Here is a 6,000-nt window from a genome sequence, read left to right on the forward strand (position 1 = left end):
AGATATGGAAAAACGGACTGATTCTAAATTGCGAAAGGAGTACATCAAGATTGTGTATTGCCACCCTGCTTATTTAACTTATATGCAGAGTACATTATACAAAATGCTAAGCTGGATGGATCAAAGTTTGAATCAAGATTGGCAGGAGAAATATCAATAACTTCAGATATGCAGATGACACCACCCTAATGGCAGAAAGTCAAGAGGAACTCAAGAGACTCTTGATGAAGGTGAAAGAGAAGAGTGAAAATGTGGCTTAAAATCAACATTCAAAAAACCAAGGTCATGGCATCCAGTCCCATCACTTCATGGCAAATAGATGGGAAAACAATGGAAACAGTGAGAGACTTTATTTTCTTAGGCTCCCAAATCATTACAGATTGTGACCGCAGACATGAAATTAAAGTATGTTTGTTCCTTGGAAGAAAAAATATGGCAAACATAGTCAGTTCAGTCACTCAGTTATGTCCAACTCTTTGTGACCCCATGGACTGCAGCACGCCAGCTTTCCCTTACCATCACCAAATCCTTCAAATTGCTGAACCTCATGTCCATCAAGTCAGTGATGCCCTCAAACCATCTCATCCTCTGTTGTCCCCTTCTCCTCCTGTTTCGAATCTTTCCTAGCATCAGGGTCTTTTCCAGTGAGTCAGTTCTTCGCATCAGTAGGCCAAAGTATTGGATCTTCCACTTCAGCATAAACACTTCCAATGAATATTCAGGACTGATTTATTTTCTTATTGACGGGTTTGATCTTCTTGCAGTCCAAGGGACTCAACAGTTTTCATCAACACCATCATTCAAAAGCATCAATTCTTTGATGCTCAGCTTTCTTTATAGTCCAACTCTGACATCCATACATGACTACTGGAAAAACCATAGATTTGACCATATAGACCTTGGTTGGCAAAGTAATGTCTCTGCTCTTTCATATGCTGTCTAGGTTGACCATAGCTTTTCTTCCAAGAAGCAAGTACCTTTTAATTTCATGCCTACAGTCACCATCTGCAGTGATTTTGGAGCCCAAGAAAATAAAGTAAGTCTGTCAGTATTTCTATTGTTTCCTATACAATGACAAGCCTAGACACTGTATTAAAAAGTAGAGACATATCTTTGCCAACAAAGAACCGTGTAGTCAAAGCTGTAGTTTTTCCAGTAGTCATGTATGGATGTGAGACTTGGTCCATAAAGAAGGCTGTGCACTGCACAATTGATGCTTTCAAACTGTGATGTTTGAGAAGACTCTTTAGAGCCCCTTGGATTGCAAGAGATCAAACCAGTCAATCCTAAAGTAAATCAACATTAAATATTCATTAAATGGACTGATGCTGATGGAAGACAGAAGGCAGAAGGAGCAGGGGATGACAGAGAATGAGATAGTTGGCATCACCAACTCAGTGGACATGAGTTTGAGCAAGCTCCAGGAGATGGTGAACAACAGGAATCCTGGTACACTGCAGTCCATTGGATTTCAAAGGATCAGACACTACTGAACAACTGAAAGCAACAAGTTGGATTCAAAATATAATTCTTTAAAATGCAGGATCTCTAATCTGAGTTCAACAGGCAAACCTGAAGTGAACCTGTGCCACAAATTAGTGAGATACTGAGGTTCACGACCATCAAGCTGTTCATCAAGCTTTATTCCCAGTAGGAATAATGCTGGTTCCTAGGTTTTTGCAGCTTTCAGGTCAATGGTAATAATCCTAATAATCTTCTGGGGCACAGGCTCAGTATCTCAGTTGTGTCTGATTCTCTGGAACCCCTTGGACTTCAGTCTATCAGGCTCCTCTGCCCATGGGATTTTCCAAGCAAGAATACTGGAGTGGGGTTCCATTTCCTTTTCCAGAGCATCTTCCTGACCCAGGGATCAAGGGCACATCTCCTGTGTCTCCTATATTGGCAGGTGGATTATTTACCACTGAGCTACCTGGAAAGTCCTATATATGGACAAATATAGCTGACTCTGGCTAATTTTAGGGTGATTAAACTAAGTAAATTCAAATGGAAATACACTCTCTACCTCCATTCTCAAGGAAGGATTCTGATATTTGTCTACATGGACAGACTTATGAAAAGATTTTTCAGCTCAGCCCTTCTAAGAGCAAGAGCTGGATCAAGACTGGGAGACAATCGTGGATCTACTTATACAAGATTTTTGTGTAATGTTGGGTCACATTAGCTCAACTAGCTACTATCATTGCATTTATTATGTACCTGATACGGTTTTGGCAATTAATAAAATTAGTACTATGGGAATGCAGTAAGAAATAAGAAAAAAAAAAAAAAAAAAACAAGATTGTTATCTTAAAAGATCTATCAATCTTCCCAGAAGATGGAAGTCAATATACTAACAGAAATAATGAATTAAGGCTGACATTCAAATTTGCAAATGTGAAGTGTTTTCTATGGGAGTAGTGATTGGCCTAGACTGGGTCAGAAAATGTTGTGTAAGTTGTTCTCAGAAGGCAGAGTAGAAGTTAATTTGGTGAGGCATAGAGCATGAACAAAGGTAATAAAAAAAAGATATATATATATATATATATATATATATATATATATATATATATATATATATAAAATGTCTGGGACTTCTGCAATGCAGAGTATTCTCAGTGGAACTCAGTGCACCCTTCCCCACAACAATTAGAGTGGTTAAAATTATTTTATAAAATCATTCACAGCCATGAAAATTGTCCTAAAAAGATAAAAACAGAAGATCAGCAAATAAATGATCTACTAAACTTTGAGGGAAGCAGCAAGAATTTGTGGAAACTGAGCCATAACTTGTCAGACCCGTCACCACCATCAACACTCAATTCTATATAACAGAAGCCCAAACCTAAGTACTCTATTCCAGGCAGGTGTAGCCAAGAAGACCTTGATTCACTCTCTGCCTACTTCCCTGTGAAGGACTGTGGTTTTACCTCTGGATAGGCTGCCCTTTTTTCTCATCACACCATCCATCCCTGATACCAAAGCTCCATTCCAGGCAAGTGAGACAGAGGAAGAGATCTTCCTTCCTCTACATGGTCCCCACTAGAAAGAAGGAAATTATTCCTTCAGGATCTTCCTGACAGATGCCAGAAATCTGGGGACTTGATTGCCCACGCCCTAACTTAGGGATAGGTGGAGGTTTTCTGCCAGAAGGGTCAATGTAGAAAGACCAAGGACTGTGTCCCAACAACCATACATGTCCTTAGGACAGGAATAGTGCTTCCCGGTGGAACAGTGGTAAAGAACCTGCCTGCCAATGCAGGAGATGTAAGAGATATGGGTTCGATCCCGGGGTCAGGAAGATCCCCTGGAGGATGGCATGGCAACCCACTCTAGTATTCATGCCTGGAGAATCCCATGGACAGAGGAGCCTGGAGGGCTACAGTCCATAGGGTCACAAAGAATCGGAAAACTGGAATGACTTAGCATGCATGCACACATCATTGATAAAATAGGATCCTTACCTCCAGTGCTATGCGGTAAAAAGGGGTTCTGGTTGTGGAAGAGGTGGACCATAGCACAAAGTATTCTACAGCTTTGCCTGAGGGAACCTACTGTTTTTTTTTTTGTTTTTTGTTTTTGTTTTTGTTTTGTTTGTTTTTTGTTTTTAACAGAAAATGGACAGTTTCATGCTTAATGATATTGTCAAAAATAATGGAGATCTTGGTGAACTGCAATTATAAAGAAAATATTAGGTCCATAATACAAGCAAATAACAGAGGAGCCAAAAGTTTAATAGAAGAGAATCTAGACGAACTCTCCTGGAAAGTTACAGTGAAAGTTTCTCATTCATGTCAAACTCTTTTATACAATCTCATTCAAATTAATTACCAACACACATGAATACAAAATGTTTAAGTTATTGGAGAATAATTGAGAGGAACAGGTGTACAGAAATGTAGGTACTCTGAAAGTGAAAGTCGCTCAGTTGTGTCCAACTCTTTGTGACCTCATGGACTATACAGTCATGGAATTCTCCAGGCCAGAATACTGGAGTGGGTAGCCTTTCCTTTCTCCAGGGGGTCTTCCCAACCCAGGAGTTGAACTCAGGCCTCCCGCATTGCAGGTGGATTCTTCACCAGCTGAGCCACGAGGGAAGCCAAAAAATCACAGTCAATTCTGGGGCTTGGAAAGACTGTGTACAAGTGTTAGGTGCACTTAGACTCAGAGTGCTTAGAGCAGGACCTGGAGTGAAATTGTAGACTTTCTCTAACCCACAAGCAGACCCATCAACACAGGACAGATGTCTCACTGGCATAACAGCCTTAAACACAACTTCTAAAGAAACGCTGACTGAACAGTTAGCTACTTTAACTCAGAGGTGGCTCTTAAAGGAGCCAAACTTAAGAATAAAATAACACTTATCCCCAAAAAACTGGAAGACTGGGCCTAAGGCCCAAGGTGGCACCCTCCAAGGAGCCCTCAGAGAGGGAATCTCTGAGTTACTGGTCTCTGACTGAATGTAAGCCAAAGGTACTTAACTTCCCTGAGTTTCCAAACCACAAACACACTCAACAGTAAAAGGGTAAAAATCTAACTGGCTAAGAAGACTTAAGCACATTTTTTTCCCTCCAAAATTGTGCATACCTTACCATTACATCCCAGAGACAATCTCTAGGTAGCTCAGCTAAAAGATAAAAACAAGCAGAAAACAACATGACCAGGTACATCACTGCAGAGAAAATATATTTCACAGAATTAGTTTTACCAAATCACCAAACAATTGCATCACCAGGCAGACAGCAATAATAGGGGTGGGGTCTATATTGAGGAGCTGCAACATATTATCTAAGACATCCAATTTACAGCCACAAATATAAGAGATGTAAAAACAAACAAACAAACAAACAAAATTACCCATATACAGGAAAAAAAAAAAAAAAGGCAAGGGAAGCAGATGGTGGGTTAAGCCCACAAAGACTTCAAAACAGCTATTATAAATCTGTTCAAAGACTAAAGAAGCCAACATTAAATAATTCAAAAAAGATATGATGAAAGTTTTTCACCAAATATAGAAGATCAATGAGAGATAAATACTATAAAAAAGACTCAATGGGAATTCTGTAGCTGTAAAGCTTAATGATTGCAATGAAAAATTCGCTAGAGAGGTTGAACAGTACTGGCACAGGATGCAATATGGCTCAATCCTGAAAACATGAAGCTACATGTGAGAGAAAAGTCCCAACACCACATAGTGTGATTTCATTTATCTGAACTATCCAGATCAAGCAGATGCATAGAGGCAGAAAGTACAGTAGTGGTTGCCTAGGACTTTGATGTGTATAATTGAATTTTTCCTTCCCAAACTTCAAATTTCACTTCTAAATCCTAACCCTTGGTATTTCAGAATGTGCCCTTGTTTGGAAACAAGGTAGAGTAGCATTCTCAGTGGGATACTAGGAAGGACATTAGGTAAAAACTAAGTAAAACTTAAAAAAATATGAATTTTAACAATAATGTATTCATATTATTTCATTGGCTGAGATATGAGGAAACTGGCTGTGGGTGTACATATGAACTATTAACTATTTTTACAACTTTTCAGCAATTCTAAAAATATTCTGAAATTAAATTTTATTTTAAAAATGGGTCTAGGGATGGAATTGGTGGTAGATAAACCTGAACATTTGGGGGGTATGCTAAGGAATTTAAGGGCTTCTGGGTGATGATAGTGATAAAGAACTCTCCTGCCAATGCAGGAGACATAAGAGACACATGTTTGATCCCTGGGTGGGTAAGATCCCCTGGAGTAGGAAATGGCAACCCACTTCATTACTCTTGCCTGGAGAAGCCCATGGACAGAGGAGCCTAGAGGGCTACAGTCCATAAGGTTGTAACAAGTCAGCATGACTGAAGTGATTTAGGATACATGTACATACAAGGAATTTAAACTTTAAGAAATTTGGAAAATAAAGTGATTTAAATTATAATAAAGCAACACAATCAGTTTTTAGCTCACTCATCCAGAGAGGGGATATCCATGGTATATCAGATCAGATCAGT

This window comes from Bubalus bubalis, chromosome 10 (genome assembly GCF_019923935.1).
Source record: "Bubalus bubalis isolate 160015118507 breed Murrah chromosome 10, NDDB_SH_1, whole genome shotgun sequence".
NCBI lineage: Eukaryota > Metazoa > Chordata > Mammalia > Artiodactyla > Bovidae > Bubalus > Bubalus bubalis.